Here is a 12,853-nt window from a genome sequence, read left to right as displayed (position 1 = left end):
ATCACAGGATAAAGAAACGCCCTTATAGGAGTCTCCGCTGTGGCACAGTGGGTTGAGGATCCTGCATTGTCTCTGCGGTGACACGAGTTGGATCCCTGGCCTGGTGCGGTGGGTTAAGGATCTAGTGTCGCCGCAGCTGCGGTGTAGGTCACAGCTGCGGCTCTGATTCTCTCCCAGCCTGGGAACTTCCATAGGCCATGGGTGCAGCAAAGAAAATAATGGTAATAATAATGCCCTTATGTCTTTGCATTTCATTTCATTTCAGCTCTCATCAAACCAGTCAAACTGAGTGAATGTAAGCTTTCATCCTATTAAACACATAATTAAATATTACAGAGCGTAAAGTTTTCAGAGTTTGTGGACAGATCATACATAGGAAATAAAAGGAAGAGAAGAGTCAAGGATGCCACTGAGGTTTTAAAATGACTGGCTAGAAGGATAAAGTTGCTGGGAAGTGAGTTAGGGAAGAAGGCAGAAGGAGCCAGTTTGGGTAAGTTAGAGATCAGAAGCTCAATTCTGGGAATATTAAGTTTGAGATGTGTATTAGTCAGGGCTCTCCAGAGAAATAGAGTGTTTTACATATACTTATATATATGAAGATATTTGTTATAGAGATGTATTATTTACTAAAAGATGTTGGCTTGCAGTATTATTGCACTAGTGGCTGAAAAATCCCGCTCATGGCTGGAGACCCGGGAAATCTGATGGTGCAGTTCAAAGGCATGAGAGCCAGAGAACTGTCAGTGCAGATTCCAGTCCAAATGTGAAGCCCTGAGAGCCAGATGGCTTAGAGAAGAAGACGAATGTCCCAGCTTAGTTAGTCAGCTTGGCAGCCAATCACCCTTCTCTGCCTTTGGGTTCTATTTGGGCCCTTAGTGCACTGGACGGTGCCCACCCATGCTGGGGAGACCCATCTGCTTTACTCAGTCCATCAGTTCAAATGGTAATCCCTTCCAAACACCCTCACAGACACACCCGGAAATAATTATTTTATCAGATACCTGAGCATCTTGTGGCCATATCAGGTCAGTGCATGAAATTAACCATCGCAAGATGCCTTTTGGATACAAATAGGGATAGTGTGTTGGAGGTGAATCAGTGCATCTGGAATATAGGGAGAGACGATAAGTATAGTTCATAATTTTGGAGTCAGTGATGTACAGGTAGTATTTAAAGTCATGATCCAATTCGGTCTCCAAAGAAGAGAGTGTAAATTGAGAAGAGACAAAGTTTCACTGATGATACTGGAGGCATGTCAGTGTTTAAGAGTCAGGGAGATGCGGAAACAAACAAACACGCAAACAACCAAACAGTAAATGGAGACCAAGACAGAGCAGTCGGGGAGGCCAAAGGAGAACGTACAGACTGTGGTGCCCTGGAAGCCACATGAGGAAGGGGTCCAGGGAGGGGAAATGACCATGACCTCAAAGGCCACTTATATGTCATGCGTATGAGAGCAACAACAACAAAGAGCCCATGAATTTCACACTTAGAAGTCATTGTTGACCTTTAAAAGGCAGTGGACAGGAAGGATGGAAGATGGGCTCATAAAACTCAGTGGGCACATTGGATGCTGGAGGATACAGGATCATCTGTCCAGGGCTTCTTAAGGAGACGTAACTGACCATTCCTGAAGATGTAACCTGAGTTTGGAGAAGGGAAGTGTGCAAAATCTAAAATTTTAGTGATAACCTGGATCATAAAATGATGCTTATGAAACAAAAAGGAGTTCCCACCATGGCACAGTGGGTGAAGACTCCAACTGCAGCAACGTGGGTCACTGCAGAAGCATGGATTCAGTCCCCGGCCCGGTGCAGTGCGTTAACGGATCCAGCGTTGATGCAATGTAGTCGAAGTTGTGGCCGGGATTCGATTCCTAGCCCAGGAACTTCCATCAACTGTGGGTATAGCCGTAAAGTTTTAAAAAGTGAGGCATATTTTATATGTTCAAAATTTTAACTGTTCATTCACTAGCTACAAAAGACGCATAATGTAGTCAACTTAATTTCTGTTCCTATGTTTCTTTTTTTTTTTCTTCTGTTTGTTGTCGTCTTCTCTGTTCTATACTAACTGTCCTTCTTTTTTTGGCTTTTTCTTCTTGAAGTCTTGACTCTTTTTGTTCCTTTCACCTCCAAACCTGCTAAGTAGATTTCTCGACGGAAGGGATGGTTTTCTTCTACCCTGGGGTCACGTCAAAGCTTCCGTGTAGGAGGACCTAGAGTCTGCCTCTTTGCTTCTCTATGGAGGGACACTTTGGCCATGGTAATGCTTCATTCGTCTGATCTTCTTCAGCATGCTGTCCTTAACTCTGCTTTACAGCATGGTCATCTTGGTTTTCATTTCATTCGTTGGCGTATAGTTGATTTGCAATGTTGTGTTAGTTTCACTACGAATCAGCCATACATATATCTGTTCATTTTCCCATACAGGTTATTTCAAGCTATTGAGTTGATTTTCCTGTGCTATAGAGTAGGTTCACGTTCATCATCTGTTTTATACAGTAGAGTGTATATATTATTCCTGCCCTTCCAAATCTTCCCTCCCCCCAGCCGTTTCACCTATGGTCACCATAATGTTGATTTTGAAAGCTGGGAGTTTGCTTCTGTTTTTGAAACGAGTTCTTTTGTATCATTTTTACTAGATTCCACACATAAGTGATATATGATATTTGTCTTTCTCTGACTTAATTCACTCAGTATGATAGTCTCGCGTTGATACATGCTGCCCTAAATGACATTATTCTGTTCTTTTTATGGCTGAATAATATTCTTTATAGGTTCCGTATCTTTTTATCTTCTTTTGATGGACATTTAGGCTGCTTCCATGTCTTGGCTGTTGTACGTAGTGCTGCATTGAACGTTGGGGTACGTGTATTTTTTCAAATTAGAGTTTTCTCTAATTTGGATGTATGCCTAGGAGTGGGATGGCTGGATCATATGGTAGTTCTTGTTTTATTATTTTAATTTTATTTTTTTCCGCTGTGCAGCATGGGGACCAAGTTACTCTTACATGTATACATTTTTTTCCCCACCCTTTGTTCTCTTGCAATGTAGGTATCTAGACATAGTGCTCAGTGCTACTCAGCAGGATCTCCTTGTAAGTCCATTCCAAGTTGCATCCAATGACCCCAAGCTCCCGACCCCTCCCACTCCCTCCCTCTCCCCCAGGCAGCCACAAGTCTATTCTCCAATGTGGTAGCTCTGCATTTAGTTTTCTCAGGAACCTCCACGCCATCCTCATAGCGGTGGCACCGTGTATACCCCCACCAACAGTGTAGAAGGGTCCCTTTTCCTCGCACCCTCTCAGCAAGGTCACCTTGAGGGCAAGAGCAGGCACAGCTTCTGAGCATGAGGGACACTTAACACAGGTAACGTCAGCAGTTACAGAGTCCACGCGAGTCCAGTGCAGGAAATGAGGTTCACACGGAGAGCTCGCTGGGTGTAACGTCCCAAATCCGGGCCGCCCTTGCCTTCGATCCTTCCTTTTCTGGTTCTCTGGACGAGCCGTCACTTTTTCTTTCAGCTACCTCCTCTCTCCTCTGCGTCATTCTCAGACTGAGCTGTTGCTGCATGTTCTCAGCTGAGCTAACCGTAAAAAGGAAGCTTCTCTTTCATTTCTGTTTGGGGGTCTCTGGGTTTGCTTAAATATGCTGCTCTGAGGTTAACCAGCACCGTCTTCCTGAGGGCACACAGCCGTGCCCTCTGCTTTAGCAATGTCGTCACCGAATGAATATACGTGGGGCGTTTGCGGAAGGAGAGATGACCCTGCGGGAAGTGATTTCATCGTCATTACTTTACCCTTATTTCTCTCTCTCAAACAGTGATTTATGTTCTGGAATTACATTTTAGTTGCTATAGGCTTTCTAAAATTATCCTGAAACTTTGACTAGATATATATATATATTTTTGTCTTTTTTTGTCTTTTTAGGGCCCCACCACGGCATGTGGAGGTTCCCAGGTTAGGCGTGTAATCGGAGCTATAGCTGCTGGGCTACACCACAGCTGCAGCAGTGCCAAATCTGAGCCATGTCTGCGACCTACACCACAGCTCTCAGCAACGCCGGATCCTTAACCCACTGAGCGAGGCCAGGGATCCAACATGCAGCCTCGTGGCTCCTGGTCAGATTCGTTCCGCTGTGCCATGGTGGGAACTCCTTGACTAGATGTTCTGCTGATGGTGGAATTACTCTGAATTATCTCCCTTACTTAATCATCTCTAATTAGGATGCTGCTCTGCCTGAAACTGGTTTCTAGACGGATCGTGCTCACTCCATGAAGGGGTCAGTCCCACTAAACCAGTAGTGTGACTGGCCAACCAGCCACTTGATGGACTAAACCACTGTGTGGTTTTATGCATGTAGACAGCCCCCATGAAACTGGGTCTGCGAGAAATGCACGAAAGATTATCCCAGAAAGTAGGTGGTCATGAAAACCGAGCCAACAGGGAATAGAAAATACAGCGGGGTCCTTATTAAATTTGCTTTAGAACTACTGCCAGTTTCTTTGAATTCTATCCTAACTTATTTTGGGCTCAGGACCAAAAGTTGTTTTCATGACTCTTTCATTATACTTCTGTCTACTCTAATTTTCGTTCTATACTCTTCCCAAATAAGTGTTGGTATTTGTTTTCTGACCGTGTTGGTTATGCCATATGGTTGCATTAATTTGAGCAGGTAATTTTTGTTTGAAGAAAATGCCAAGAAAGAGATCTGAAATACGTGTGTATCAGTGGTGACAGTGCATACATCAAGGAATAAAAAGTTATTTTCGTACTGCTCAGTGGTAGCAAAGTCAAAATGCTATCCCGCAGTGTCTTTTTTTTTTTTTTTTTTTTTTTCTTGTCTTTTTGCCATTTCTTGGGCCGCTTCCACGGCATATGGAGGTTCCCAGGCTAGGGGTCGAATCGGAGCTGTAGCCACCGGCCTACGCCAGAGCCACAGCAACGCAAGATCCGAGCCGCGTCTGCAACCTACACCACAGCTCACGGCAACGCTGGATCGTTAACCCACTGAGCAAGGGCAGGGATCGAACCCGCAACCTCATGGTTCCTAGTCGGATTCGTTAACCACTGCGCCACGACGGGAACTCCTATCCCACAGTGTCTTAGTGACCCAGTATATCTGAAATTATTTCACCTTTCCACAGAACAAAGTGTTGTCTATGTCTTCAGGGATTTGGTGATTCATAAGACCAACTGGAATCTCAATGTTCAGAGTCAGAGTGGATCGACATACTCTAAGCTATAAAAATTCCTTTGGGGGAAGCGGTGTTCCTGTTGTGGCTCCTCAGGTTACAAGCCTGACTAGTAGCCGCGAGGTGGCAGATGTGATCCCTGACCTCGCTCAGTGGGTTAAGGATCCGGCGTTGCCACAAGGTGTGGCATAGGTGTCAGATGCGGCTTGGATGTGGCCTTGCAGTGGCTGTGGTATCGGCCAGCGGCTACAGCTCCGATTCCACCCCCAGCCCGGGAACTTCTATATGCTGTGGGTGTTGCCCTAAAGAGACAAAAAGAAAAAAAAAGAATCTTCCCCGAGAAGATACGACTTTAAGAGAGTATGGAAAAGCCAAACAGGGCCTCCACGTCAGAAGGGACACAGCGCACGAAAGCCCGAGGTCAGGAGAGATGGAGGCGTTCGTCCAGGTAACACGTAATCAGTCCCAGTTATTCATTTCTGTGGAAAACCTTTCCTCCGGGCTCTCTCCAGGCCGAGGTGGGTTGGCACGATGTCTAGCAGCCACCAGGTGAGGGCTCTTGGCAGCCCTGTCATCTTTCAGGACCTTCCTCAGCCGGGTCCCTTCCGTGGAGCTTCTCTCACACACCCCAGGCCTCTCCTGGTTCTTCCTTTGTGGTAAATGGCAGCGCGAGTCACTGGTCACCTCCCTCGCACAATTTTCTGCGACTTTCATGTCTCTTCATCTGTTCATTGGTTTCATTCCTCACATACGTATGTCCTCCCAACAACTCTGTGAAATAGACATGATGACACCTGACCTTTCAGTGAAGGAAGCCGGGACCCCCTACCCTCTCCTAAGGGGCGGCTCATGCGGCCAGTGAGCTTGATACTGGGCAGGGGAACAAGCTCAGGAAACATTAACTGACACGTTATTTCTTGTGTGGATAACGTGGCTTGCGTGCCACACACTTGTAAGTGTGTGTGGATGTACGTGACGTGTTCTTCCGTCATATCAGGGGCTGGAGAAACGCAGCGCCCTCTGTACGAGACGTGGTTTCGTTGCATGTGTTCTTCCATCATGTTCTGGAGGCTGGGAGTAAACCAGGCCTATTAAAAACTATAGAACTGTGGTTCACAATGGTTTTTCGCTTGTTTTCTTATGTTTTAGTCTTATTGTAAAACATAATGAAGCCTTGGTTGTAAGCAGCAATCACAAATTATATATTTATTTGTCAGCAGGCTATTCCAAGTAACATGTATTCAGAATTGCTTATTTCCACATAGACTTCTAATTTCATATTGGAAAATATACATAAATATTAAAATCACCATATTGTAAATATAGTATAAAACCAACACCATATGTTTCTAGAAGGTATTGGAGCTGACATATTGTTTATGACTTCGTATGGTCTAAATACATTATGCTCCACTGAAAAGTTTGAAAGTCTTTGCTTTATTTATTTTAGTCCTATCAAATGGTTTCCAAATGGACATCACTTACCAAAATGTGCATCAGTGTGTTAGAAGAAAAAGACGCAATGACACAATGATGCAAATATTTTTTAAAGGGAGGACAGGACGTTTTGAAAGAACACGTCCCTGCGCATCTCTGGCTTCTGGTGTTCAGACAGTTCTTGCCCATCATACCGATTCCGTGCTGTAGCAATGTTTGGATTTTCCACCGTTCTGGAAAGAGTAGGCGTCATGAAAGGAAGCACGCTTTGCCCTCATGAGCGGCTTAGACAGTTGCGAGCGCTTGATCAGTAGGTGGGTTTTTACGCTGCTTTACTATTTACAATGTTTCAGAGACGCGGTCAGCATACCGTTCCGAGATTTTTTCTCCGCATAATTTATAGATCAGATTGCTCCTTCTGTATAGCAACAGCACGTTATCCTTGCCTGGGAAAATAGGCTGAATAGTTTGTCTTTAAAGACTTTGAAAGTGAAAGCAAACCATGCCTGGTTCAGGGACACGGAACATGGACTCGGAAATAGGTGCCTGGGACCGAATCATGGTCTTGGCGTTTGCGTAAAAGCCATTTAGTCTCTCAGCCTCAGGATCCTTACTTGTAAAACGGGACTAATGCTGTTTACCTTAGAGTGTTGTTGTGAGGATTAAGCCAGACACTCAGTATCAAGCCCCTATTATAGGTCCCACCCTATAGCCAGTGCTCAAAATGCGGCTACTGTAATTATCGATTACGCTTGCGGGTATCGGATTTTGTAACTCCCTGATCATTAAAGATGACATAAACGTTAACACAGAAAGTAAAAACCAGTAGCGTATCTGAACACACATAGTTGAGATGTTTTTAGGGACCATTTTCATCCTTTGTTTTGCTAAAGCACTGGTGTGACGTAGGCCTGTTTCCGGCCAGATGATGACTGCATGTTCCGTGCCATTGCAGCTGACTCGCAGAGAAGAGGGAGGAGCACCAGAGCTGCCAATTCAAAGTCTATAAAAAGAGGAAGCAATGTTAGGAGGTCACGGCCCTACATGCCGGTGCTTGCGCTCATGGAAGGACGGGCAGATGCCCTTGTGTTCTTTTAAGTTGAGTCGTTCTTTATTGGAACATACACAGGTACACACACTTTGACTTTTTGTTGCTGTGGTTTGGCTGCGCGGTGGTAATGCAGACGTTCCCAGGCCAGGGCGGGACCCCAAGCCACGTCACAACGGTGGGCCAAGCCTCGGCAGTGACGATGCTGGATCCTCAACCCACTAAGCCACCAGGGAGCTCCTGCTTGTGCCTTTTAAAATCAGCTATTGGCATGAAGTTCCGTCAACCTTTTGAATGTAGCATTCATTATCTTGTGTGACTCAGTGGAAGTGGAGAATTTATTTTATGGCTTTCTTATACGAGTAATCTTTCATGAGTGCTTCGTGTATTGTGGAATAAGCTCTCCAGTCTTTATAACTAGCAGATTATTCGAAATGATTGGATTAGCCTCAAAGTTTGCAGTGACAAGCTGCATTTTTAAAGGTATCACAATTTACCTTAACATGAAATTGAATATCTAAAAGAAGTGTTGAGCATCCATTTGCCCTGGTGGTGTGGATACCTTCAGCGATGAAGCTAACATCACGATATTTAAGCTACCATGTGAGTGGTTTCACTCTTGTCATTCCTGACACATCTTTACAGTGTTTCTGCTATTTTTATTTTAAAGTTCTTTGCAGAATAGCACTATTTTACTGTGAAGTTATTCTTAAACTATGCCCCATAGGGAATTCAATTTAGAGAGGATGGCTTAATATGTGGTTATTCTTACGTTTAATAAAATTGGAATATTCTTAAATTTCACAGATTTCGAATAAGGTATTATCATCTACAAACTCTCTCTTGCCTTTGTCGAAGTATCTTTGCTCCAAATTTTAGCAGCATGCTAGGATCTGGTCACAAGAAACACTGAATCCTCATAGCTGAGAAACTGTGGATCCAGCAAATGCCTCTGCACCTGAAGTTGGTGCCATAGGAAGCCCTGGGTACCCCAAACAGATGCTGTCCATGGAAGAACAGGGCTGAAAGGCCCCCACAGACTGTGCCCTATTATCTGTATTCAGGAGCTTCCCCTAGAGCTTGGCTGGGAAATGGACACCCCGTAGGCTGGTGATGTGCTTCCAAAGCCATTTTGCCTGAAAGCTAAGGGATGAAAAAAACCTGGGAAACAGGTAAAGCAGGGAGAGAGAGGGAGGGAGGGGGAAGAGGGCACAGAGCATGAGCTAACCGGGTCCTGAGATAGTAGAGATGCTTGTCAGCAGAGACAAACAACAGAGCAGAGGGAAAACTCCCCAAACTAGAACTGAAGAGCCATCTTTTTATACTTTATCTGCCTGTGGCATGATGCCTGGAAGAGACTATGGGCTAATAAAGAGATCAAGAGGAGGGAGGAAGGAAGGGAGGGAAGGAAGAAGGAAAAGAAGAGGAAGAGAGAGGAGGGAGGGAGAGGGAAGGAAGGGGGAAGGGAGGGAAGGAAAAAAGAAAGAAGAAGAGAAAGAGAAGAAGAGAAAGAGCAGAAAAGAAAAGAAAGAAAGGAAAGGAAAGAACGAAGGAAAGAAAAAGGGAAAGAGAGAGGAGGAGGGAGGGAGAGGGAAGGAAGGGCGGAAGGAAGGAAAGAAGGAAGGGAGGGAGGAGGGAAAGTGGAGGCCCTTAGAACAGTACTGCTGTGGTTTCAGCCGAGCAGAAGCTGTAAGAACTCACTAGCAGTGTGTCTGAGGAGAGAGCCAAGAGCAGTCTTGATGAGAAAACCGATCAAGTGCCTCAAGACTTCGTGATCAAGCAAGGTTAGAAATGAGGTGTATCCTAACCTGTGGACATTCTAGGGTTTCCCTGGGGAAATGCGACTGGACTCCGGCATTTTCCTAAAATTTATCCAGGTTGTTGACCGGGGACAGCAGGCAACGTTACCACCAAAAAATGTGTGACTTTCAACTTCTCATGCCAAAATTGTTTTAAGATTTTTCACTCAATCTTATGTCTTTATTTTCTATTAGAATGTTCAGTAATAAGAACAGATTGGTTTATTATCAATTCAAATTCAAAGAATTGAATCCTGCACAGGACTTTCTGCAACTTTCTGACAAATGATAATCCATCCTATTTGTGTATGTGTGTGTGTTTGTGTGTGTGTGTGTGTGTGTATATATTTAAAAAAACTATCATTCTGGTGATGTTTCTCTATTTTAACATCTATCTACAGACTGATGTAGTGAATATTTTCTTAAAAGAGTTTGCCAAAAATTAGTTCTCTAAACTTGTTTTAAGGCTAAAATTGTTTGTAATACCCTATGCATATTTAACATTCCATTACAAACTGTGTTGATTTTAAAATTAATGTCTTTAAATCGCTGTCAGTAGACAAAGTTGATTTCCGTGGAAGATGGACCATGTTAGTCAGAAAGGTGCTTATACCGCTGGTCACATATTTTGTGTCTCCAGGATATTAATGCCTCAGTTTCAGAATCACGGGCTTTGTAGTCATGCAGTTCCATGTTTATGTATTTTTAACTTTTTAAAATTATTTCCCCAATATAGTTTTTTTTTTCTACTGTACAGCATGGTGACCCAGTCACACATACATGGGTACATTCTTTTTTCTCCCATTATCACGCTCTGTCATAAGTGACGAGACATAGTTCTCAGTGCTACACAGCAGGATCTCATTGCTAGTCCATTTCAAAAGCAATAGTTTCCATATTTAAAATGAGACTCTGGGGAGTTCCCATCATGGCGTAGTAGAAACAAATCTGACTAGGAACCATGAGGTTGCGGGTTCAATCCCTGGCCTCGCTCAGTGGGTTAGGGATCTGGCATTGCCGTGATCTGGTGTTGCTGTGGCATAGGCCGGCAGCTGTAGCTCCGATTCTACCCCTAGCCTGGGAACCTCCATATGCAGGGGGTGCAGCCCTAAAAGTACAAAAAGACAAAAAAATAAAAAACAAAAACAAACAAGCAAGAAACGAGACTCTGCCTCCTACTTGCTCTGTCTTTCCAAAAGTAGATTAAGCTTAGCGAGCTTTCTTTTCATCAGTTAAAAGGGAATGATGCCTATTCCCCTGAGTCAATGGCAACCATTCATTGAGGCAGCATAGTGTAAATTGCCTGGAATTGTGTCCCTCTAAACCGTATGCGGGAAGTCCTAACCCGCTGTACCTGCGAAAGTGACCTTATTTGGAAACGGGGTCTTTGCTGATATAATCGAGTTAGGATGAGAGCATCTTGGACCATAGGGTGGACTTTCATCCACTGACCGACCGGTGTCCTTACGAAAAGAGGGGAATTTGGACACAGACACACAGGGAAGATCCCACGGAGAGAGAATCGAGTGGGCGCCAGAACAGAGTGAGAGAATAGTTAAGAAGCCTCTTAACCCTTTTACCGAGATACGCTGTTAATCTGATTTGTTCCCAGTAAACGGTCGGATTGCTGGAAGCATCTTTGGTATGTAAATGATCATAAATCAGTTGCTTAGGAATCCATGCTAGAACTTTTCCATGAGTCAGCATCAAGTTAAAGATTTGCAAATACTCATTTTCACCAGTTTTGAAAATTGGATTAATCTCTATTTCTTTCTTTTTTTGTCTTTTTTGCCATTTCTTGAGCCGCTCCCACGGCATATGGAGGTTCCCAGGCTAGGGGTCCAATTGGAGCTGTAGCCACCGGCCTACGCCAGAGTCACAGCAACGCAGGATCCGAGCCGCGTCTGCGACCTACACCACAGCTCACGGCAACGCCGGATCGCTAACCCACAGAGCAAGGGCAGGGATCGAACCCTCAACCTCATGGTTCCGAGTCAGTATCGTTAACCACTGCGCCACGACGGGAACTCCTTTTTTTTTTTTTTTGTCTTTTCTGTCTTTTTAGGGACACACCCATGGTGTGTGGAGGTTCCCAGGCTAGGGGTTGAATCGGAACTGTAGCCACCAGCTACAGTTGAAATTCCTAGTCGGATTTCTTTCCGCTGTGCCACGGCGGGAACTCCAATCTCTACTTCTTAAGATGATGATTGCCGTTGTTATTGTCTCTGCATTTTTTTTAAGAAGTTTGGGAGAGCAGTGTGTGCGCGAAGACTTCAGTATATTTTAAATATCTCGATATTTTGAACTGTATTTTTTCTTATCTTCTCTTATTTCAGTGACCCTTAATAATGTTTTCCAGTTCCAGGTTGTAAGTTATATTTGAATCACCCCTTCGTTGAATGTAATTTCAAAGTCCATTTATGGTTTGAACAAATGTACCCCATCGGGGAAAAAAACCCTTAACACAGCTTCATTGGCCCCGTGGATGGTTTTCGTGTTTGGGTGTCCTGTGCACACATGCCTTTTCTTCACACATTGTGTGCACAGCGCTTCTTGCACTCAGAGGAGAGCCACGTGGCCACACCACAGGAAGGGACGGAAGGGCAGTCCAAATATAAATGTCCAGTAGCCCCCAAGTCTGTCATTGAGACGGCGCTGTGTGTAGACTCTTCTAAACAGTCCTGGCAACACGTGCTCCGTTCAGTAAACCGCTGGGAGATTCACGTCCTTTGACAAGAAGAGCAGCTGTGACGATGCTCACAGTGGCCACTTCGGGAGAGTTCAACCACGTGCTAAGCGTTGTTCCCAGAGTTTCCTGTGTCCTGCGTGAACTCTCTTTAACTGAGTTCTTAGGATATGTTGACTTAGGTTGTAGTTTATCAGATGTTTATGAGGCTCTGAAGTCAGGGGCTATGTCTACGAATGAGGCCTTAAGAAGCTAGATGCAAAATAGGATTGGCGTGTCTTTATCTTCTCTCACTTGTCCTGAGTTTTGTGTTTAAATATAACCAATAAAATGTTTATACAATTTTTACACCAGGCTTCAGGCATCTTATAGAGGGTTTTTACAGTGTGTTCTCTTAGTTATGCGCCTCTGCTTTCTGTCTATTGTACCTACCCTTTTTCAGTCTATCCTGGATTTCTCAGGCAGCTTTCTTCTTTTTTTCAGCCCTGTGCCTAGGATATGATACAGATCCATTGAATGGTAACTTTTTTTCTTAATTCTTTGCGGGTCTTAATCATATCCAGTGCACAAGTCCCTCGTCACCTCTGAGCCATGACATTTTGGGGAAGCCAGGTCGAGGTTTTATGAGGCTCTGCTTTTAATTGAATAAAAATTTCAGCAGATGTTTAGCTGGTTAATAAGCCCCATAATT

The 12,853-nt window shown here is 44.3% G+C and overlaps 1 protein-coding gene and 1 long non-coding RNA gene across 31 annotated transcripts in view; both read left to right on the top strand.

Annotated features, from left to right (window-relative positions):
- The window catches only part of NAV3 (neuron navigator 3), a 602,126-nt gene that overhangs the window by 307,479 nt on the left and 281,794 nt on the right, over positions 1–12,853 (top strand). The window lies entirely within an intron of this gene.
- On the top strand, positions 3,732–9,239 carry LOC146403616 (uncharacterized). Its single transcript, XR_014804615.1, has 2 exons — positions 3,732–3,957; positions 4,890–9,239. It is a non-coding gene; the product is annotated as an uncharacterized LOC146403616 (long non-coding RNA).

The sequence above is a fragment of the Sus scrofa genome, chromosome 5, assembly GCF_054392235.1.
Source record: "Sus scrofa isolate SSC_HxYL_T2T_F1_AM1 chromosome 5, Sscrofa_HxYL_maternal_Yorkshire_Landrace_v2.0, whole genome shotgun sequence".
In the NCBI taxonomy this organism is placed as follows: domain Eukaryota; kingdom Metazoa; phylum Chordata; class Mammalia; order Artiodactyla; family Suidae; genus Sus; species Sus scrofa.
Note: the sequence above shows the minus strand (reverse complement) of the source record. Positions and strands in the feature narration are given on the sequence as shown.